General features: G+C 44.8%; 1 protein-coding gene across 4 annotated transcripts in view; it reads right to left on the minus strand.

Annotated features, from left to right (window-relative positions):
• Positions 1 to 9,630, minus strand: part of LOC142020264 (synaptotagmin-like protein 2) — a 63,281-nt gene extending 53,651 nt beyond the window's left edge. For 3 of the 4 annotated variants that reach the window (XM_075007964.1, XM_075007963.1, XM_075007966.1), the window contains exon 1: positions 9,559 to 9,630. The gene's annotated coding sequence lies outside the window, so the exon portion shown is untranslated. The remainder of the gene's footprint in view (positions 1 to 9,558) is intronic. The other variant, XM_075007965.1, reaches the window with a different exon arrangement.
• Between the last annotated feature and the right edge of the window lie 15,335 nt (positions 9,631 to 24,965).

A 24,965-nucleotide genomic window follows, 5' to 3' on the forward strand; every position in this document is an offset into this window, starting at 1 on the left:
GACCAACTTCTGGTGGCACTACAGACAAGCACTCAAGCCATGGAGCATTCGTCTCATCCTACATCCCACCCTACGCATTTTCTTGACCCTTCAGAGACTTCAGATTTACACCCCTAAAATAAAAATGCATTTCAGAAGACATTCCTCCTGCCTCCTTGCAATTACCACTCTTATTATATGGTAGTATTCTTAAACTCCCCATCCTCGTAATGAGTAAGGGCCTGCCAAATTCACACTCCATTTTGGTCAAGTCCATGGTCCCTGGATTTTACAAATTGCTAATTCCACAATAATTATAGGGGTCCTAAGCCGAAACAGGGAGCTGTGGGGGGGATCACAAGGTTATTGAGGGGGAGACTGCTACTCTTATTTCTGCACTGCTGCTGGTGGCAGTGCTGCTTTCAGAGCCAAGCAGCTGAACAGCAGCAGCTGCTGGCCAGGAGCCCAGCTCTAAAGGCAAAGCCACTGCTAGCAGCAGTGCAGAAGTAAGGATCATATATTACTGACACCCTTATTTCTGTGCTGCTGCTTCAGACCTGAGCCTTCAGCCAGCAGGACCCATTTTTGACTGCCCACCTCTGAAGGCCGCCATGCAGGAAGAAGAGTGGAATGGTATGGCCCATACCCTGCCGCTGTCAGTGCTCCTGGGTTGGAGCACCCATGGAAACAAATTGGCAAGTTCTCACGATCCATTGGCAGACAAACTGCCCTCTATCCCCCAGCACTTCTCACCTGCTCATGGCCCACTCACCAGCTGCTCCCTCTTCCTTCCAGCACCTCCTGCTTACAGCAAAGCAGCTGTTTGGTGGCATTTGGGACACTCTGTGAGGAAGGAAGAGGAGAGGGGATGTAGTAGGCTTGGGGGAAGTGGTGGAATGGCATCGGGGTAGAGCGGAGGCAGAGTTTGGGGGTAGTGGTCTTGGGGTAGGCCTGGCGAGGCCAGAGAGGCATGAAGCACTCCCCAGCTAGAGGGGAAATCAGTGCCTGTTTGGTATGGTATTGCCACCCTTACTTCTGTGCTGCTACTGGCAGGGTGCTGCCTTCAGAGCTGGCCAACAGCTTCTGCTCACAGGACGTCCAGCTCTGAAGTGAGTGCAGAAATAAGAGGTGGCAATACTGTGATCCCCCTAAAATAACTTTGAGAGTCCTTTTTGGGTAAGGACTCCCAAATTGATGGAGTCTCCCTCATGAAACCTGTACAGTTTAGGCACAGAGTAGACCAGATTTCATGGTCCACGACACATTTTTCACACCCATGAATTTGCTAGGGTCCTAAACATGATCCATCCTTGATCTCTCCCAAGCCTGAGTTCCGTTATAGAAACAACTTGTTTTCCCTCACATTACATACTTTTCTTCACTGAAGAAGAAAAATATTATCTGATATATATTTTAGAGAGTTTGTGCGGCTGTGTGTCCACCTGAGAGTCTGTTTGTTCAAGAACTCTTCCTAACCAGTAAGAGGTAGGACCACCTCATTTGGTATGCAGCTTTCTCCCCTCATAATTTAAAGCAAGGTCAGGGTTTGGTTGTGCCAGAATGTGCACAATGGGATGTACGTGTGATGTGCTTGTTTCATACCAAACGGAAAGGGAGGCGTGAGAGAGTTCCACTCTCAAACGACCACAGCTATGGGTCCAGCTGCTGGCCAGCAGCTTGGCCCCCGCCATCCTGGTCTGCCCTGGGGAGCAGCTGCTGGCCATCATGCTCCCCGTCCCCACCTTGGGCCATCCCCAGATCCAGGCAACACTGGGCAAGTCTTCTAGTACCTATACATTAAATAAGTGGTTGCCTTTTTGTAAGAGCTTCAGAGAGTGGAAGATGCCCTTTAAAGGGCCTACGTAGTTTATCTGTGAGGCAACTTGAAAAAAATATTGTGTCAAAATAAAAAGTGCCAGGAAAACATCTGCAGGTGGGATCTTATCATTACAAAGCCCAGGGATGATTCACTTGAACCTCTGCAGGAGGAAGGCAGGTATCTAGGCGAATCATCTCACCTTCCTGTACTTTGGACTTGTCCCCTCCTGCTTGTCCAAACTCATCCTTCTTAAACACAGTCTGAATCCACTTTACTGTGCAACCTTTAAACAAACACAATAGCGTAAATTAGACTTGCTTGAGTGACGAAGCTGCAGGATGGGAGGAGGAGGAGAACAGTTGCGTATTTCAACTCCTGAGTTTTCCTTGACCCCCAACAGACACCTGCACACTGTACGGCTGCTTCACACTCTGAAGGATTTGTCTTCATTTCCGTTAGCATGAAACACAGTCAGTCCCTTCCCCAACCTCACTTGTTTTAAGTTCAAAGTCATAGCAACTACTTGGCAATCAGAGAATGGGTCAGGTCAACCAAGACGTTTTGTCCACACCACAGTTAAGCCTCTGTCACTGCATCAACTCCTGCTGTCATTAACACTTCTCACCAAGCTCTCCAGCAAGTAAGAGTCAGCACTGAATGAAAGCAGTCGCCATATTTCCTTGCAAAAAACAACAAAAAGCTGTATTTAGCTATTTCTAATGATGCTGGAGCTTGTGTCAGACTAAAAACCTTAGAGGCCAGTTCCTTCCAGCCTCTCCACTTGCCAAGATCTAAAACATTGAACATAACATGAAGAGCCAATACAAATACAAAAGTCGGGTGCCATAGGAATTTGTGACGTAAACAATGAGAGGGAATATTATAAATACATAGGTAACTTGGTGCACAATGTACCTAGAACTAAAAATGAGTGGTAGGAAGACAGCTGCACTTGAGAAGCAGGATTCCTTTAAGACACTATTAAAATAAGATCTCAGACAAACCTGTTACAAATACTTGCAAGGCAAGATGGTCCCAACCTACAAAGTTCAGTCCTAGATCCAGGTCCCAAAATGCTAATGTGTCAAACTCAGCATTGAGATTAGTCCATGGTCATGAAAAGGGACAAACAGCAAAGCTCAGATCTACAGCTGACCTGATTACCTACCCCCGGCAAATTTTAGGAGTGTTCAATTCTTGAGTTGGATCCAGACCTAGTTCTGGCTTAGATTTTGGACAGACAAACTATTTAAGGCTCCAAAAGCAAACAAAAAAATTCACTTTCATTTCTTACCTTGCAAATCCCCCAAACTGTGATACAGTGAAGAGAGTGTTATCTATAAATAACCCAATTAGCTATGGTTACACCCTTTCCCACACAGGCATTCTGTTGTGAGGATACACAGTCATACATGGGAATATTTTTGAACAAATCAGCTGTTTGGGCACCTTTTTCTAGGTTTAATGTAACTCTCCACCACAAACACAGACTCAATCATGCATTCCATTTACTGGAGCCGCTTTCATTTGATCAATAGGCTGGATGGTAAAAGTTGGCCAGACAGACATTTCTGGAAGTGACTGTTAGCCAACAATAGAGAAGAACAAAACATTTACTCCAATTCCTTCCTCTCCTCAGTGCTCCAAAGGTGCCCAAATTAAGCATCCATCCGGCAAAGTGTGATCCACAACATCTGAAGGGGTGGGCCAGCTCACAGTATAGGAAAGGATCCAAGTCAATTTCATACCAAAATGCAAACTAAGGGACAATATTCAATATGGAGTGAAGGCCAAGTTGTCCCTACATTTCGGCTTTGTCTACACCAGAAAACTATAAAAGCTCAACCAAAAGGTGTGATTTTAAAACAGGTTTAGGTAAACTAGTGCAATCCCATATGGACACTTATTTCAGTTTTGCTCAAGAGGTTTAAGTTTCTGATCTAAATTAAACTGAAATTCAAACATGCACTGCAGCCAGTTGAAATCAATTTAGTTACCGATTGAAGTTGAACAACTGGTCTCACTTTTCTGTCTATCCAAGGTGTTCTGTACAGCTGTGTAACCACAGGGACATGCATTAATCTTCCAGGGAGACAGGGCATTTCAGATCACATGTCCACTTGCACCACTGAACAAAATTTCTTTATTTTTGGGCACTCCCATGGAAAGTTGTCTGCCTCCAAACCTTGTATTTCAATGGCAGTGGCCAAAATTCTGCCTCTAGTTCCCCACATTGCAGCAACCCCACTGATCTACTTTACTACTTTGAGATGAGCCTGGCCAATTTCCCCTGGACTGGCTCTCTGCTGCGAGGGAAAGCTGAGGGAGATCTCATAGCGCAAGATATATACACAGAAGCCTATACACACTACTTCCCAAGTGCCTCTCCATGGCTGTGCATGTCCACCATGAGTCATACTCCTGTGTGATCTCCACAAGCTGCTGTCCCAAATCTGCCCTCAGGGAGGTTTCAAATTGTGGACAGAGAAACTGCACCAGATAATGGTGAGAAGGTCAAAATTGTCATTCTCCTCTATGTTCCCCAACAGCTAGGGCATATCCAGGAAGGGGTCACCAAAGGGAAAGCATGCAACAGCAAAAATGTTCCCCATGTCTATATTTGGGGGCCTAGCACCATTGGCTTGGATTGCTCTTCCCGCACAGTAGCAGCAGGAAGCCCAGAGTCCAGATTCTGCCCATTCTTATAGCCCCTCCTGCCCCAGAGACGCTGACTCAGGGCACCGAGGCGTACCAAGTGCAAAGAGATGCACAGTTGCATCAAAGGGCAAATTGGGAGATATACTGGCAGTTGCACATTACTGCGCTCTAGCATTAAATTAAGCCACTAGGGCTGCAGAAGAGTAACTGAAGGGGTGATTGCTCAACTGAAGAAGCTTGCAATGAGGTGGGCTTATTCAGGTACACAAGTGGCATATTTGTCAGTGTAACAGGATAGCCACGGCAAGTAAAGTTCAGTAAACTAATACTGATTTATAATGTTTTCTCCCCCACAGACGACTGTCCCAAGGTTTAAGCTATCAGAGATTACTTGATTTAGATTCCACAATCAACAAGATCAGTTCCTACCTCTCTGTGAAGATTTGCAGTTTACCGAGAGCAGCGGAAGGGGCTTTTATTCGCTTTGACTTTGAGGCCACTTTATTTAGATAATTTGGTACTGTTCCATTCTTCTTGTAATCTTCTGAATTGTAGATAACAGTATTGATTTAAAAAGCAATCAGGCCAAGCTTGCCCTACAATTAAAGTATTATCCTTGCTGTGCCTTATAGGGTCCAAGGCCATGGCGTTCAATACGCTTGAATGGGGACACGTACGGTGGTGAATGTGGCTTGGCAGGCTGGTGTGGGAGCTCAGGTGGTGACTCAGGAGCTCACATAGTGGCTCCTTGGGCACCAGGTGATAGCAGCAGCTTGGGAACTTGGGGCTGGGTAGCTCCAGCAAGTCACCAGGGGTAGGGGGCCTGGTTGCTGGGGAGGTGGCGCCTGGCGGAGGGGAGGCATGTGGCAGTCGGATGTCTTGCTTTTTGGACATCACTGTTCTAAGGGTTGCCTTCTTGTGAACTATGAACAAAACAACAAAGAACTTTTGACTTAGTGTTGGAGGTTCATTCACTAAAGAATTAGCATAGGGCTGTGGTTTTGAAATTTTTTTATTTGTGAACCCCTAAAAAAATTTCAGCTGGAGATGCAGACTCTTTTGGAAATCTAAGTCCATGGCCTCCCAGTGGTCTGCAGGCTACCGGTTGAAAACCACTTCCTTACCTTAAACAAACCCTTTGCACTTGAACTACAGAGCCACATGGGACCACGTAGGAGAACAGAAGCTCAGGGTGGGCCCCCTTTGTGGGCTTCTTCCATAGAAGAGGAAGGAAGGAAACAAGAAGTTCAATCCTCAAAAGCAGCAAATCACTCCCAAGAACCACAAAGAATCGGTAGAAGACAGGACCACCTTAATGGAGGTGTGACTGCATCCAGGGTCCTGTTCACCTAGCTCCTTCAGAGCAGCTTCTGCTGGACCTGTAATCAATCCCTCCTCTGAAGGAAGCAGAGTTTCACACAGAGGCAGAAATGGGGTAGGAGCAAGTTAAATGTTGAATGAGCCACTATGAACTTACAAGTGCGGTGTCCTGCTACATCTGGGACATGCTCACTGAGTCCTGTTCCCCCTCTTCTCCCCACTCAAAATTATTTGTGGAGGTTGGAAAGTGAAGAGCAACATCATATGCTGCACTTCCTTGTCCCTTGAGTGCTCCAGCCCTTTTACGGCACAAAAGCAGATGGTACAACATGGCCTACACAATCTGGTTGGGGATGTGAGCTTGATTCTAAATATGATATTTACTGCTTAGGAAACAAAGACATGATTATGGACATAATAAATGAGAAACGTCAGAAAAGAGGTATTACCCATACAGAACCATTGTTTACATAGAATAATCAGCTGCAGACGGAGCAGAAATTGACAAGCCCTACTCCTAGAGCTGTGCTGGTATAATCAACAACAATGGATCTTGAATAAGGAAATAAATAAAAGAGGGCCAGAGGAATTAAGGATCACAGGATGGAGGGAAGGTCTGGGAAAACAAAGACAAAAGGGACAAGAGAAATCCAAAGTTTTTTTTTTTCCTATTCCAGGTTCTAAGAAACATATGAAACAATGCAAAGCAGGAAAGCAAAACGATGTGCTAGACAGCACCATTTCCACATAGCTATTGATTTAGCTGTCAGAGAGATCCACCTACTATATAAAAATCTCTCTGTTTCTTAGGAAAAAACACCTGGAAAGTTATTCCAAATGCGCTGTTGAGGTGAGTAACTGTTGTTGCTGGATTTTTGTTTCCCTGACAATCATGCTTGCTTCAGTCTTATTCTTGTTACTGCGCATAAGTCATTCTTCATAACTGATTGCCAAAAGCCTCCGCTACTAGTGAAAGTAAGTTTGTTATTTATTTGTATTTGCATCTGTACTTCTCACCACATTCAAGAGGGATCAGAAACCAGAGACATGACATTCGTGGCCTTTGTAGAGGGATGAGGCATTTAGAATTGGCAACAATCAAAAATCATGTAAGGACTGATTTAAATCCCAGTCAAGTTAATGGACAAACTCCCACTGACTTAGATGGTAGTGAGCCAAATCATGATGCATTTTTATTTTATGATACAGTTCCTTATTCCACATACATCATATAAAGAGGTACTATTCTGGACATCAGTCTACAATGATACAGTCTACATACAATAGTGACAGAACTACTATAATCAAACGCACCTTACTACCACCTTGTAACTATGCAGTACTTTTAATTATTACAGCTCAAAACACTTTACAACACTGGGCAATATCTGATATGCTTAGCAACTGACAAATGTCATGCAGCAAAACAGACAACCCAGGAGTGCTGATTTCCCATCTTTATCCACTGAATCATACAGCCTCAGGATACATCAGGATTTGTAAACCAACATTTTTTGGCAACAAGTGAAACCAATACTCTTTTGCTGCAGGAAAAACAAGGGTGTCACACCCACTACCGTATGTCACACATGCACGATCAGCTTCTCTTAATCAACTTCTAAAACGATACGTTAAAGTCTAATTTGCAACAGCTAGATTTTAGGCTGCTAATATGGATAACAAGGTTTTTATCATAAATTAAAGTAGTTTTGGGGATACTCTAATTTACATCAGCCTCCTCTCAGAGGCCTACGGGCAGCTGAGCAGGCCAGCACAAATCACGTAGACACTTCCACCCCTAGCAAGCCCTGCACTGGAGCCTGCAAGGGAGAGTGTAGAACATTTACAGCAGCCACATCCTGTTGAGCCCAGGGCATACTGTGGCCCTGGAATGGCTTACAGGGGACAGAATCATCCCCATCTTTCGTCCTGGATGTTAAATCAGATACTTTTTGATTGCCAGGCCACTTTGATTTGATTTCCTTGCTCATCCCCATTGCATTCCTTTTATTCCACCCATGCAAATGTGCCCGAAACATCTTCAAAACATTTCCTCTAAGACAGGGAATCAAAATGCTTCTGCATTCTGGACTGAGGGCAGAACAACTGCTGACAAAACTACTTCACACTTGAACCTCTATCTCAGATCTCCACAAAGCAGGATGTTAACCCACATTGTGATAACTATTAGAACCAACATTACTCAGTGGATGCACCAGCATCACATTTTCAGCTTAGACAGGGTTCAGTGGCAATGAAATAGTGATGGTGGTGAGGGGAGGAGAGTGCTGTGGGTATTAAAAAAGAAAAACCTGATTAGCTCATTGGCAACCTTTATCCTGGCTACCAGTACACTCTTCCTACTTTGCTTAAAAGTGGATTTGTTTGGTTTGTTTCCCCATCTCTTGGTCCTCCCCTATCCCCAGAAGGGGCATGAATTTTTGTTTACATTGCTAACTTGCAGAGAGAAGAATGTCTCGGGCTTTCTGCAAGTAACTCAGAGACCACAGGCGCTCCCCTCTAGTTTTCTAGCCCAGCTGTGATCAAAGTGGCAGGGCGGGGGTCAGACACCCTTGGGAGAGCTCCGATATTTTGTAAGGTAGATGCAGCATGATCGACTGCTAGTTTCAGGCTCCCACTAAAAATGTTGAAATAGGTTACTGTTTTTATTTATGTGTATTCACATTTCTATACCAACTAATAAAGCTTTTACATTCTACAGACTTATTTCCTTATACATGCCAAAAGGGGTTTTTTATATGAACATAACCAAAATTTCCAGCGGGTTGGATGACATTACACAGGTTGGGGGCCTGCTAATTGCAGGGATGAAAAGTAAGGCCTGATGTATAAAGCTTGCTCACCCCTGTTCCAGCCGTCTCTCCCGATTGGAACTGTTCATGCTTTTAAAAAGACAACCTAAACTTTGCACATAAATAGGCTGCATTCAATATGGATTAATTATTGCAAGAGATGAGTGAAGCCAAATGGGAAAATGGACTTCAGTTTCAACTGCTCTCTTCCCCGCAAAGTTTGGGGCTGGTCAAAAAATAGGTTTACTTCAACACAGAGCTAGCAAAGCAGCTGCAGAGCTGGGATCATGGTTCTGGTTCCCAAGAGCTCCCCCCTCAAAGGTGAGAGTGCTGGGATCTTGGGTACATGGTTTCAAAGGAAAAGCTTGTATGCAACCAGCATCGGTCTAGCCACTTACAAAAGCAAAAGTTGCAAGGGACTTTCAGTCCTGCTCTTGAATCTCCACACCTGAAGTTTTACAAACACTTCCTCCTGCCTTCAGAGCTATTCTACCCTTCGCTGCTGTGGGAGCCTCACCTAACCAACACCCAAACGAAAAGGGGAGGCGCGAAGAGGCAAGTTAAGGCCCCGATCCTGAGATCCGGGTGGCTGGCTTGCGCCTAACGGCAGGATCGGGGCCTAACCCGGGAAAAGAGCGACATGGATCAGAGAAAGGGCCTGATTCTGCACTTCCTTGAACCACGGGGCTGTTAACCCTGGTGCGGAGCGAGCACGGAACTCAGGAGGGTTTGCACCGGCGTGGAGCGCGGTGCGAGGCGCCGGGAAGGGACAGACACCCGCTCCTGTGCACCGGGCAGACAGTCACGGGGGTGGGGGGAGAGTCCCCAGTCACCCAGCGAGCCTGGCGCGGGTCGGACGCCTCTGCGAGCCCAGGGGGCGCGGGCAGCTGCAGCCGCTCTCGGGAAGCCGGACACCCGGCAGCGTCTGTGCTCCCGCGGGCTGGGGAGCCGGGGCCGCGGGGCTCTTACCCGGCTGGCGCTCGCTGCAGGAGGCAGAGGCGCAGCAAGCGGAGCGGCTCTCCCCGCGGCAGCGCCGGCAGCAGCTCTGCTCCAGGCGCAGAGCGCACGGCCCGGGCAGCCGGAAAACCCGGAGTGGAGCCCACGCTCGCCCTGCCCCGCCTGTGCTCCAGCACCGTGTAAAGCCCGGCGTGGATTCCCGCCCAGGGCCCGGGAGCGTAGCTCTCCTAGCCAGCACCCAGCCCAGACAGCCTGAAAGCCTGGCCTGGATCGCTCCACAGTGACCCACCTGAGCTCCCGCCAGGCTTTACACACACAGTGCACCTATCAGACCAGCTGTGCACAGGGACCGGCAGCCTGCACGTCCACCCAACCAGCCTCCAACAGGGCATGGAAAGTCTCGTGGTCCCTCTGCCTCCCTCCCTCCTGCAGGGTGTCACACCAGTGTTGTGGCACCCCAGTCCCTATGTGCCTGGTAGAATGCTGGGTGCCCCAGGAGCTTGGAGGCAAGTTTTGTAGGTGCACCACACACTAAGCCCTCCAGCCATGTACACACACACTTACAGTCACACACACACACACATCCACTGCAGGGGTTCCCACATTCACAGCCACAGTCTGAGAAATAACCAAGTTTCCTTAACGGGGGCTGCCTTGAGCTAACAATGCGTATACCCTTAGCACAATTAACAGTCACAAGCAAAAGAAGGACGAACAGTTCCTAACCAGCCCCCATGAGCAGCCCAGTCAAGGGGTATGACAATGGGGCTCCTCTGGCATTGTTCCAGCCTTACACCCTGCTGGGAACCATCACACACCATCCTGCAGATCTTTGGTCAGAGCTCCCTTGTTTTTAGACACATCCACACAACCCCCTTCTTTTGCAGACTGCTCCTAAGCATTTGCTTGGCATAGCTGCAGCTGGCCCCCTATCAGCCTTTCAGGTTGGGTTCCCAAGTGGCCATATTCTTTTCCCAGCCAGTTGTTAGACTGCTACTCCTGCCCACTCTACACTATACCTGAACATTGATCATAGATATGCAAGTCCAGCGACAACAATAAGAAATAAGCTATGACTTAGCTAGGGTAGACTTATCTGGCCATCCTCACCGAGGGAGGTTGACAAGAGAAACTCTCTGTCGACCTCCCTTGTTCTCCACAAGAATGAGAAGTACAGGGGTCGACTGTCAAGCCCTGATAGTTCGATTTTGCAAATCCCCACTACGTATGTGAAACTGAACCTCAGAAGATTGACCCTGATGGGGTGGATCTCCCGGTAAGCGAAGATGTCTCTCCCAAGCCTTGGTCCCCTCAGATCACATGTTTTTTCCTCTTCTTGAATGTGACAAACCATGGAGCCCTCCACAGGCCAGTCATTAAGCTGTAAGCCAAAAGTGTCCATAGTGAACCAGCAGGTTCAGAACTTTTCTTCAGGCTGAACCTTTCTAGTCTGGCACGCTGGGGACCTGACTGGTGCTGAACGAGCAAATTTGCAGGATCACAGGAGGTCAGTAATGTCTAGCCACATTACTACAACTTCCACTGCTTACTGAGCTCTTAGAAGACATTTAGGGGTAAATTTGTGCCTGAACATGTGAATGTTGCAGTTATTTCCATTACCAATAGAATCAAGAATTGACTCAGAAATTTAACATACAATGTGAAAACAAGTACTGTTCAGTAAGTATTTCTGTAGTAGTCAGAAAACTCTAAGTAAGAAGAACATATGGCATTGAGAATATTTAAGCAGCTAGAGCTAACATAACAGCTCTTTGCAGAACAGCCAATTCACTGATGCCTTGCACCCACATTTCTGTTCTAGGTGGTATAGTGAATTACTCTGCAAGAAAATGTGACTATCGTCCCTCATGGTTTCCTGGAGGAAATTACAAGGAGATAGTAGGAATCAGACTTTCTAGAGACATGTAACAGAGAGAAAGCTTCACTAGTCTATATACTATCAAAACAAAAAAGCAGTCCAGTAGCACTCTAAAGACTAACAAAATAATTTATTAGGTGATGAGCTTTCGTGGGACAGACCCACTTCTTCAGACCAGAGCCATACCAGAAGACTCAATATTAAGGCACAGAGAACCAAAAATAGTAATCAAGGTTGACAAATAGAAAAAAAACTATCAAGGTGAGCAAATCAGAGAGTAGAGGGGCATAAGGGGGGGGGATTCAAGAATTATATTAAGCCAAGTATGCAAAAGAGCCCCTATAATGACCTAAAAAAATTCCATCCCAGTTCAAACCATGTGTTAACATGTCCAGTTTGAATATAGAGGAGAGTTCAGCAGCCTGAACTTACATTTGCCAAACATACTTGGGCCTATTAACGTCACTGGGACCCGGGGGGGCTGCAGCCTTGGCATCCAGTCTCACAGTGGTACGCACAACGCTGTGGTTCCATCTTGCAACAGGGGAAGGAAGCTAGGCCTGTCACCAGAAGGGCTCAGCTAGAGAGACAAAAGGGGTTCTAAAGCACAACTTGCCTAGTAACCATGGTAATCACATATAATTTAGTGAGACTTCAGGCTTGTCTACCCAGTTCTGGCAAAGTGGTGCGATTTTAAAGCAAACTACTGTGTGAACCCTGCTGGCACATGCTGAAAGGTACCTGCATCACATTACCACACTCCCATTTGAAACAGGACTGCACTAAGACAATAGCCAGCACGCAGAACGTGGCAGACGAGTCTCCATAGGGCCGGCAGAGCACAGCGAATGAGAGCACTTTACAATCACACACTGTGTGCACTTTTATGGTGCTGTGTAGACAAATCTTCCATTCACATCTAAAATGCGTGTGAGGGGTGTTCCCTAATTATGAGGGATAAGTCCCAGGGTTTCCATTTCCTGCATTTCCAACAGGAGTGTCTCGTTCGTGCGCATTTCAAATTTGTTTTCTGCAAATACCTAAATGCCTGACCTTGGAATCCCCTTTTCACAACCATTCATGCCAGTAAGGAGATTGGCCACATTAGCCCCATTTTACAGATGGGGAAACCAAAATGAGAGAGGTTAGGTGGCTTATTCAATGAGACTTTGTAAGTCACTGACAGACCTCCTTTCCCACTCGTGTTCTAACCACTCGACAACACTCCTTCTGGTGGCCCAATATCCTGATAGTTTCAAGGCCTACTTGGGATTGGAAAACTTTGTGGCATCATGTTTGTGTGGGAACATTTGCTTCATGTGGCAAACAGCATGGATCAGATTTCCACCTAGAGTAAACTGGCACATCTCTATTAGTTTTAGTTATGGGGTGGCAATGTACAGCAGCTGAGAATCTATCCCACCTTCAAATAAGCAGAGTGCATTGTGCAAGAATTCTTGTTAAGGTAGCTTCAGCTCTTTAGCATATTTTGTCATAATGGAAATGGAGGGTACAGGAAGGTAAAGTAGAACTGTAGCTGTTGTACTGGTTTGGGGGTCAGTAGGGCCGAGTTCTAGCTCTGCTTCAGCTATTTTATTGTATGATAAATTAAGTAACCTGCCTGTAAGGTGGAAAGAAGAACACTGAAGTTCTTTGAGCGCAGCAGATGAAGGTATTACATTCGAGCGAAGGTATTCTTTCAACTCACCTTCGAAGTCTCTGTTGTGAAACTTCAGTAGTGGAGCTGCCACACTTAGTTGCACAGACTCATTTTTGAATTTCAGCAACAAATTAATCCTTGAAAACGGAATGTGGTAACGGCAGAAGGGATCTTATTGTTCAGACTCACCAGGGCATAATGTAACTCCCTTCATTTACAACCACAGCTTTCAAGTTGCTGGCTGTTCATCTCAAGTTGAGGTTGTTACTGATAATGACCTTCAGCAAGTAGCAGGCTTCGAAATTGTTGGTGTCTATAGAACCTCAGAAGCAAACTGTGTATTACGTTGTCCAGGTTGCTGGGAAGTAAATTATTTTCTATTAGCTGGGAGAGGCACTCAGAGTTAAGGTAACATCATTTTTTCTTTCCGACTGCTATTAAGACTATTAATTTTCAGTAAAAGAAAAGAAGGGGAATTGCAAGTCAACAATGAATTCAAATGGACGGAGGCAACTTTGCAGCAGAATGGAGAATGAAGGAAGAAATGCAGTTTTACTACAGCCGGCTACTTCCAGCCACGTTTGTTTCAACAGTAAGTCTTTGACTGTCTTATTGAGAACAAGGGGCAGCTATTAAACAGCATGAAAAATGAAGTGTTGGAGAAGACAACTCTCACATCTGTGTTTATTCTTCTCTGGTTTGGATTCTAAGAGATAGCCTCTGATTTATGTATTGAGTAGCTTGATAATACAAGATGCTGTTAGTCTTCTAAGAGGTGCTGATTACACTTAATGACCAGGAAACATTCAGCATCTTTTGGGATCTGCCCAAGAGACCTTCCCTCACTTCCCAGGCCCAGACACATTGTTTTATACAGGCCAAGGTGATGCCTAGGGAATGGAGTCCAGGTTTTCTCCAGGGAAGGCCATTGTTTCTGGCTCTAGAATTTGCTTCCCCTTTTCAGGGGTGCAAGAACAATTTGTCTAGTGGGGTGCTGAGTGCATTGAACCAAACTGTAGACCCTGTATGTAATGGAAGCCACTTCAAATATGGGGGTGCTGCAGTACCCCCTGCTTCCCTGCTTCCAATACCTGTGGCCCCCTTATTGAACACAAGGGCCTGATCCTCAGCTGTGCAGAGTTCTACTTAGAGGAGATGAGAAGACAGAGACCGTAAAAGAGATGTTTGGCCACCTTAGAGCTTCCTTGAGCCCCATGAAAACCAGTGAGTGCTTAAGCCCTCCCCTCATCATGATTTAAAACTGCTTTAAATTACCCATTATTATAAGGATCCCTTACAGACTGTTACGCTGGCCAGGAACTAATGAAATGGAGCATGCTACAGACACAGCCCTTCCTACCCCTGGGAGGCTCTGAGGTGTCCCAGGATGCCCCAGTGTGCACAAAACATGGAAAGCCACAGCTAGCTGAAGAAAAGGGGGTTAAGGTTTCAAAGCCACCCAAGATCTCCTTTAGCTCAGAGGCGTTTTCAGTATTTTTAGCTGTGACTTCCAAACGTCAGCAGGGCTGCCAAAAGTAACTAAAAACTGTAGAGCAGGATGACTAATACTGCCAGCATTTCTACATAGATCAGTGGTAATGGAACTCAATGGGGCAACGCACCACAGTCACTGGCAACTCCTCCATTGTAAATTTTAACTGACCTACATGTCTCCAAGGAGTTTCTTCTAATTATATTTGCCGAGTAACCTCACTGCTAAAATTAATGGCCTCCCCATCAGCAGCACACCACCTCTGTAGATGGACGTAGCTTTTTACCGTATTTTCAACATTCTCCTCCTTCTATTAAAAACAGACTGGTTTCAAGTAGGCTATTGTGCATTACCATTTAAATGTGCAGAGGGCCAGGATGAAAAAACAAACTGTTCCCAAAATCACCAACACAAATATAGAAAAGGAAAAGCTCTGAATATATCTTTAGACTCAAAGCAAAAATATGGTATGGCTGGGAATACATACGATTCAATTTGTGTCTTTACTATTTGTGAGCCTGTGACTCATCTGATACAGAATAAAGATGTATTTTTAAAATAGATCACTCCAAAGTCAGGGGTGTGCATTATTTAGTTGGTTAAAACAGAGAAACAGCACCAGGCCCAAATTCTCAGCTGGTGTAAATTAGCATAGGTCCAAATAATGCCAAACTGATTTAATTCACACAGAATCTGGCCTTATTTCATCTGGGATTGTAGATCACTGGATTTGTTACTGATGCAGAGTTAAGTTGTTTCAGCTGGGAACTGTGGCCTTTTCATGTTAAGATATAAATCTGTATTGCTTAGCTGGGGTGGGTATGAAAAATTCGTGATAACATCTTAGGCAGCCCTGCTCGCTTTGAAAGATTCTTGATAAGGGTTTGAAAGCAGAAATTGGCTCATGCTTCAAAGAGAACCTGTCATGGCCTTTTGAGAGAATGATCAGGCATCATAAGTCATGGGGGTAAGGATGAGTTATTTCACAATTCACCCATGACAAAAACACCATGTTTCATACTGGCACTCTCCTTGGCTATGGCTATACTGCAGCCCTATTTGGAAATAACACAATCACACACAAAATATACCTTGATTTAGCAAAGCTTTTGAGACAGTCTCCCACAACATTCTTGCCCATACGTTAAGGAAGTATGGAGTGGCTACGGGGACTGTAAGATGGATAGAAAGCCGGCTTGATGGACGGGCCCAAAGGGTAGTGGTCAATGGCTCAATGTTGGGTTGACCGTCAGTTTCGAGTGGAGTGCCCCAAGAATCAGTTCTAGGACCAGTACTGTTCAACATCTTTATTAAGTACCTGGATGAGGGGATGGATTGCACCCTCAGCAAATTTGCAGATGAGACTAAGATAGGAGGTCAGGTAGATACGTTGGAGGGTAGGGAGAGGGTCCAAAGTGACAAAGACAAATTGAAGGATTGGGCCTAAAGAAATTTGATGGGGTTCAACAAGGAGAAATGCAGAGCCCTGCACTTGAAACGGAAGAATCGCAAGCACATTACAGGCTGGGGACCAACTGGGTAAGTAGCAGTGCAACAGAGGAGGACCTGGGGATTATAGTGGATCAGAGGCTGGATCTGAGTTGACAGTGTGACCTTGTAGTCAAGAAAGCTAATGGCATACTGGGGTGTATTAGGAGAAGCATTTCCAGCAGATCTAGAGAAGTTCTTATGCTCCTCTACTCAGCATTGGTGAGGCCACATCTGGACTATTGCGTCTAGTATAGAAAGGATGTGGATGCATTGGAGCAGGTTCAGAGGAGGGCAATGAAAATGATTAAGGGGCTGGAGCACATGAACTATGAGGAGAGTGAGAGATTTGGGTTTATTTAGTTTGCAGAACAGAAGTTTGAGGGGCAATTTGATAGCAGCCCTCAATTTCCTGAAGGGGGCTATAAAGAGGATACAGAGAGACTGTTCATAGTGGTAACAGATGGCAGAACAAGGAGCAATGGTCTGAAGTTACAGAGGGAGAGGTGTAGGTTGGATATTAGGAAAGTGAAGCACTGGAATGCATTACTGAGGCAGGTGGTGGAATCTCCATCCCTAGAAGTTTTTAAGTCCCAGCTTGGCATAGTCATGGCTGGGATGATTTAGTTGGGGTTGATCCTATTTTAGGCAGGGTGCTGAACTGGATGACCTCCTGAGGTCCCTTCGAGCCCTAGAATTCTATGATTCTATGAAAATGCATTTCAAAATAGTACTCAGCTATTTCGAAATAGCATATTTGGGTCTGTAGCGCTATTCTGAAATAATGTAATTGGAGTCCATTATGGCTCGTTTCAAATTAGCGTTTTTCCATGTCACAATAGTGCCTATTTTGAAAGCAGCATTATTCCCCTCACCTTTGAGTTACCAATTTTGGAATAACACACCCACTATTTCAAAATTATTTCAAAATAGCATGTGTGTAGTCTAGACAACAGCTGAGTATTTCAAAATAACAGCTGTGATTTTGGAATAACTAGGTAGTGTAACTGTAACCCTCCTGACCAAAAGTGGCAAAGAGTGTAGAAACATCTTCCTCCAAAAAGCATCCTTAGCTCTTTAACATAAGAGCCCTGATTCTGCAAACACTTATTAAGCTGGAGTCTATAAATCAGTAGTCAAAGAGACTATTGACCCATGTCAGTGAGCAGGATCTGGCTCAATCTCAGACATAAGACAGCAAGAAGTCATGCAAGGTTAAAGGAACTCTTTACTCCAATGTCCAGTAAGAAAATCAAGTAACACCCAAATGGACTTGCGTGATGTGAAATTACATGCCTCTGACACACACAGGAAAGCCTTTGTAGAAGGAAGTTTTCAAACAGATCATTCCCAAGTTAGCTGTGTGTTATTTACCTGCTCAGATATAAGGCTGGTTTCACAATAATATCAAGTAGTGACTCAAAAATAATTGGTCAGAAAGAAAAAGGATTAAAGTTTACACAGCAGGGTGACTTTAGCATTGCAGAACTGACCACATGCTGTCCATCTCAAGATGGCAGAGGCATTCCTGTCAAAGTAGGTCTGCATGTAGGGCAGTTGTACAGCAGACATTAAACCACTGCTCACAGATTCACACAGCTAGTCGTGAAGTGCCAGCAAGCTACAGCCCCCTGGTATTTCCAAGTCTGCAGAATTCATCATCCTAGTAGCAGATGCCTGGTGCCTATTGCATAATGTATCTTGAGAAGCCCGCTACGGATGTTCATAGCACCTGCAATAACACAGGAGTCCCACTGGAAAAGACAACCGAGAATAGCATCTGGCATCTGAAAGTGCTGTCAAGTGGTAATGCTGTCGGTTTTGCAGCTGTGGAAAGAAATGAGCAGTTGCTGCACACAGCAGCTCAAGCTCTGCTGACAGCTGCCCATTGAGCATTCTGATCACTGTCTCCCTTTCTCTCTGCACTGCAGACTCCCTGACAGATCAACAGGCGGCCTTTCCAAACAAGCACTCCTTGTTAACTTGGCTTATTTGAAACTGCAGTGCCCCGCAGGAGAAAATTATAGCATCCCTGTCAACCAAACCACACAACTTGGCATGTCAGAAGAAAAAACAAACAAAGCTTCTTTCATGCAGTCATGTAGGTTTACTTAAAACATTGATAACTGGTAAGCAGGATTTTGCTATAGTCTATACACAGGGGTGGGAAATCTTTTTCAGGCCGGAGCCACTGATCCCTAGACAAATCAGTCAGGGGGCATGTAAGTGAGAATCCAAAAACAGCCACAACAACAACAACAATAAAAATCCATCTCAGTGATGTGGTCCGTATGGGGTCTGGGCAGGAGGGTGCAGGAGTGGGCTGGGAGTGGGTGATTTGGCCCGAATGGGGGTGCAGGAGAGGGGTGGGGGTCTGGGCAGAATGGGTGGAACAGCAGGCTGGGGATGGGAGGTCTGGGTGGGAAGAAGGGTGTAGGAGGGTTTAGGGTGTGGGGTTTGGAAGGGAGGGGTCAGGGTGGGGATGAGGGGCCAGAGAGGGGGTAGAGCAGAGTGCAGGTGGGGAGTCAGGTTGTGAGGGAGGGTGCAGGTGGGGGCGGAGGTCTGGTCAGGACAGACAGTGCAGGAGTGGTTTAGGGTTATGGGGTCAGGGTGATGGGGAGTGCAGCACCTTTGCAGCACCCCCAGGTGCACAAGACTTTGTGCCCCCTCCCTCCTGCTCCCAGGTACCACCCTCTGCTGCACTGATTGGCCAGAATTCCGGCCAATAAGAGCAGCAGGATGAAGCCTCCAGGCAGTGCTGCTGAGGCTGCTGTTGCCCCCACCCCCTCCACATCCCGCAGCTGAGAGAACAGCAGCAACTGGTAGTGGAGCCCGGAGCCACTTGCTGCTCCCCCCACTCCCCAGCACCCAGCAGAGCCTGACTGGGGTTCCCCATCCCTGATGCAATAAGAGTAACTACAATCTATCAACGTCTCCCTTCAACTTAGGAGAAATTTGCCCAAGCAAAGCAGCTATTAGAAGATCAGAGTGTGGTATCACATAACACTAGATAATGCTGAGGATATTTATAGGGATAACAAGAATGTCTGCATTATATTAGACAAGATACAAAAACATGCTCAGAGATAAAAACCCTCAAACTTCAGGATACTACTAACCCATGTGTAGTGAAGAAACTTCCCGTGCCAGCAGGGTAGTCTGTAATTCTCCACTGTGAAGTTTCTTACACCTTCCTCTGAAATATCTGCGGCTGGCCACTGTCAGAGCCATGGTACCAGGCTAAATAAAAGCAGTGGTCCATCTGACATGGCAATTCCTATTTCTCTACGCATGATAGATAGGTGGAGGTAGGTTTTGGAAGCATGGTATTTATTTTTGCAGCCAAGTCATGCATTTTCAACCCTGGCATTACAATGAATTTCTTCTCCTCCTTCCAAATTCCACTTCCTAATGCACGTACAGAAAAATATTTAATAAACAATGTACTGCTTATAAAATTCAAAACTTTGCTTCTCTGATCATGCAGTGCTCAAGCATATAAATCATACTTTGGACAAACTTTTCTACAACTTGACATGCATTTCCAATCCTCCTTTACAGAAAAAGATAAAAGCTTTTATTAAGATCTTGCTATTATTTAGGGCCCCATCCAGTGGTCACCAACCTTTCCAAGATGAAGTGCCAAAATTTGATCTTTTGCCCCCATAAGTGGTTGAGTGCTGATGATACTTTTTAAAGCCATTAATGGTCCTACTTACAAGAGCTTCATTAATAAATAAATTAAGATGCAGAGCTTTACCGTGTAAGTGGTCACCAGGTACAACAAATTTATTATACATAAGGCAAGTACTTTGTGACCAGAACATCATGCACCTGGAGTCACATTGTTCAGATTGCCAATCCAAACCAGTTTCACATAGTGATTGGGTTTAATTAACTCCACATTCCAGTGATGGGACAAGCTCTCTATAATTATTACCTCAGACTAAGTGGCATAATTTTTCACTATGATGACCCAGCCCATAATACAAAGTTACATTGTTGGCTACAGCTAGCGTGCAAAGAAATAATGTTTTGTTCTCTGCAAATCTTCTGTAGTGTTGAGGTTTAGATGCATATCCTGCAGCACAAATGTCACTCAACAGAAGGGGAGTATCCCCTTTGCAAGAGGAAAACACTGACTCTCACGAGCGTAGGCCATGAAAACAGCTAGTGGTCAAGATCTTGTGGGTATAATAGCAGTTTGAAAAATTTTGAAAAGAGAAGATGGAAAATTTTGTACCCTTTTTGAATCTTAAAAGATTCAGCTCTCCTCCAGACTTTGCGTATGTCTACAAGTGGGAATAAAGTCAACTTCGTTAAAGTCGAATTTTTAACACTAGATTTTATAACGTTGAGGTTGAGTGTTGTGACGAGCTAGGAAAGTTGATTTAGTGTGTCCCCACAAGGCTGCCTGGGTTTGACCATGGAAGCAGTGCATTCTGGGCACCTATCCACAGTTTTCACCGCCCCGTTGCATTTTGGGTTTTGTGCCAGTGTCTTAAGGGGAAAAAAAGTCATCACAAGTGTTTCTGATGTCACCATCCCAGAATGCATTTTCCTCACCTCCCTTTTCTGGCTGTGAAAAAAACCTGCATTTTTCGTGCTTTTCATCTTGACTGCCAGCCAGCATTAAAGACACTAACGTGGATCCCAATACACTTCAAAGTTTGATTCAGTGTTTTGTACTCAGTTCCCACACTGTGAAGCAGTATTTTCTGAACATAATGTCAATGCAGAATGAGCTCATTATTGCCAGGGCCATCAAGGGACATAAATCTCTGGACAGAAGAACCATGGAGTTTCTGGCAGCACTGGAGTCACTGTGCAGTGTGAAGCCCAGGTTCTGGAGCTGCAAAACCAGGACAGACTTAGGGATCGCATCATTTTGCAGTCATGGGACAACCAACAGTGGCTGCAAAACTTCCTCATGCATAAAGCCACATTCAAGGAACTTTGTGAACTGTTGTCTCCCACCCTGAAGCAAGAAGTACCAGAATAAGACCTGCTTTGAATGTCAAGCAGCACGTGGCAATTGCTCTTTGGAAGTCTGCAGTGCCAGACAGCTATCGGTCAGTGGGAGACTATTCCAGGAAGCACTGCTAGGCAGAGATGGTGTTCACCTTTCAAGGAGAGTGAAGACCCTATTTGGACACAGACTGGCTAACTTAGTGAGGAGAGCTTTCAACTAGATTTGACGGGGACAGGGGAAGAAAGCTCACGGGTAAGTGGAGAACATGGAGACTTGGGAGATGGGTTGGAAATGGGAGGGAGCACGGGCTATAATGGCAGAGTAAAAGGAGGGTTAGGGCAAAACTGGGAGGTGAGATCAAATCAATATTTTAGATGCCTATATTCAAAAGCAAGAAGTATGGGTAATAAGCAGGAAGAACTGGACGTGCAAATAAATAAATACAGCTATGACATAGTTGGCCTCACAGGAACTTTGTGGGATAATACACAGGATTGGAATGTTGGTATGGAAGGGTACAGCCCGCTCAGGAAGGATAGATGGGGGAAAAGGGAGGAGGTGTTGCCTTATATATTAAAAATGTACACACTTGGGCTGAGGTGGAGAAGGACATAGGAAACGGCTGTGTTGAGAGTCTCTGGGTTAGGCTAAAAGGGGTAAAAAACAAGGGTGATGTCTTGCTAGAAGTCTACTACAGGCCTACCCAGGTGGAAGAGGTGGATGAGGCTTTTGATAAACAACTAACAAAAATCATCCACGGCCTAGGAGTTGGTGGTGATGGGGGACTTCAACTATCCAGATATATGTTGGGAAACTAACACAGTGGGACACAGACTATCCAATAAGTTCTTGGACTGGATTGGAGACAACTTTTTATTTCAGAAGGCTGAAAAAGCTACCGGGGGGAAGCTGTTCTAGATTTTATTTTAACAAATAGGGAGGATCTGACTGAGAATTTGAAAGTGGAAGGCAGCTTGGATGAAAGTGATCATGAAATCATGGAGTTTACAATTTTAGGGAAGGGTAGAAGGGAGAACAGCACAATAGAGACAATGGGTTTCAGGAAAGCAGATTTTGGTAAACTCGGGGAGCTGGTAGGTAGGGTCCCATAGGAAGCAAGACTGAGGGGAAAAACAACTGAGGAGACTGGGCAGTTTTTCAAAGAGACATTATTAAGGGCCCAAAAGCAAGCTACTCCAGTGCGTAGGAAACATAGAAAATATAGCAAAAGACCACCTTGGCTTAACCAGGAGATCTTGCATGATCTCAAAATAAAAAAGGAATCATATAAAAAATGGAAACTAGGACAAATTACAAAGGATGAATATAGGCAAACAACACAGGAATGCAGGGGCAAGATTAGAAAGACAAAGGCACAAAATGAGCTCAACTAGCTCCAGTCATAAAGGGAAACAAGAAGACTTTTTATAAATACATTAAACGCAAGAGGAAGACCAAGGATAGGGTAGGCCCATTGCTCAGTGAGGAGGGAGAAACAGTAATAGGAAACTTGGAAATGGCACAGATGCTTAATGACTTATTTGTTTTGGCCTTCATCAAGAAGTCTGACGAAGGAATGCCTAACATAGTGAATGCTAGTGGGAAAGGGGTAGGTTTAGAAGATAAAATTAAAAAAGAACAAGTTAAAAATCACTTAGAAAACTTAGATGTCTGCAAGTCACCAGGGCTTGATGAAATGCATCCTAGAATACTGAAGGAGCTGATAGAGGAGGTATCTGAGCCTTTAGCTATCATCTTTGGAAAATCATAGGAGACAGGAGAGATTTCAGAAGACTGGAAAAAGGCAAATATAGTGCCCATCTATATAAAGGGGAATAAGAACAATGCAGGAAACTACAGACCAGTCAGTTTAACTTCTGTGCCAGGAAAGATAATGGAGCAAGTAATTAAGGAACCCATCTGCAAACACTTGGAGGTGGTAACATGATATGGAACAGCGAGCATGGATTTGTAAAGAACAAATCATGTCAAACCAATCTGATAGCTTTCTTTGATAGGATAAGGAGCCTGGTGGATAAAGGAAAAACAGTGGATGCGATATACCTAGACTTTAGTAAGGCACTTGATATGGTCTCACATGCTATTCTTATCAATAAACTAGGCAAATACAACTTAGAGCTACTATAAGGTGGGTACAAAACTAACTGGATAATCGTACTCAGAAAGTAGTTATTAATGGTTCTCAATCCTGCTAGAAAGGCATAACAAGTGGGGTTCCGCAGGGGTCTGTTTTGGGACCGGTTCTGTTCAATATCTTTATCAATGACTTAGATGTTGGCATCGAAAGTACACTTATTAAGTTTTCAGATGATACCAAGCTAGGAGGGATTGCAACTGCTTTGAAGGATAGGATCAAAATTCAAAATGATCTGGACAAATTGGAGATATGGTCTGAGGTAAACAGGATGAAGTTTAATAAAGACAAATACAAAGTGCTCCACTTAGGAAGTAACAATCAGTTTCACGCATACAGAATGGGAAGCAACTATCTAGGAGGAAGTATGGCAGAAATGGATCTAGGAGTTGTAGTGGACCACAAGCTAAATATGAGTCAACCGTGTGATGCTGTTACAAAAAAAAGCGAATATGATCCTGTGATGCATGATTCTGGGTGTGTTATGAGCAAGACATGAGAAGTCATTCTTCCGCTCTGCTCTGCGCTGGTTAGGCCTTATTTGGAGTATTGTGTCCAGTTCTGGTCACCACATTTCGAGAAAGATGTGGAGAAATTGGAGAGGGTCCAGAAAAGAGCAACAAGAATGATCAAAGGTCTAGAGAACATGACCTATGAAGGAAGGCTGAAAGAATTGGGCTTGTTTAGTTTGGAAGAGAGAAGATTGAGGAGGGACATGATAGTGGTTTTCAGGTATCTAAAAGGGTGTTATAAGGAGGAGGGAGAAAACTTGTTCTTCTTGGCCTCTGAGGATAGAACAAGAAGAAATGGTCTTAAACTGCAGCAATGGAGGTTTTGGTTGGACATCAGGAAAAAGTTACTGTCAGGGTGGTCAAACACTGGAATAAATTGCCTAGGGAGATTGTGGAATCTCCATCTCTGGAGATATTCAAGAACAGATTAGATAAATGTCTATCGGGGTGATCTAGACAGTACTTGGTCCTGCCATGAAGGCAGGGGGCTGGACTCGATGACCTCTCGAGGTCCCTTCTAGTCCTAGTATTCTATGATTCTATGAATTGGTAGGGGAATAAACACTTAGTGGATGACTGTATAGAAAGAACACACCTGTCTTCTAAGTCTTCATATCAGGGCACAGAGTAAGAGAGGATTCTGACCTCATTGTCAGCTATATCAGCACAGCAGAAGAAATATATTTGTAAACCAGATTTTAAGACATTAATTTTGCCAGCAGTGACATAAGTAGGCAGATTGGAAAGTTCTCCAGGAATGTTCTATGTGCTTTAATACATATTTAATATAATGTAATATGCTTTAATATATAGAGGTTTGCTGTATTTCTACTCTTACGAAGTACGTCACTAGATGGCGCTGTTCCACACAGTTTTACAATCTCTTCTTTGGCAAGGGAGCAGCGTGTGACTAAGTGTGACATACTTGTTAGCAGAGTGATGCAGTTTCTTTCGGAGAGCTATGTTGTACACAGATGGAGAGCTTGCTCTCCTCTTTAATCTCCCTGATAACAGGCATTTCTTGGAGCAGAGCTGCTCCTGGGAAACAGGGTGTTGATGTTTTGGTTGCGTCTCCTGAAAGAGAGGTTTACCTGATTGCCACTTGACCCCCTCTGTTCAAGGACTGATATATACATATCATAAATAAAACAACTTACACAAAGCAAACCCAGGTTTCATGTCACTGATGTCTTCTTTAGCAGGAAGCCAGCCTGCAAGATCTCAAATATTACCACCTATGGGCAGAGAGGTGACAGCTATA

The sequence above is a fragment of the Carettochelys insculpta genome, chromosome 13 (genome assembly GCF_033958435.1).
Source record: "Carettochelys insculpta isolate YL-2023 chromosome 13, ASM3395843v1, whole genome shotgun sequence".
Taxonomy (NCBI): domain Eukaryota; kingdom Metazoa; phylum Chordata; order Testudines; family Carettochelyidae; genus Carettochelys; species Carettochelys insculpta.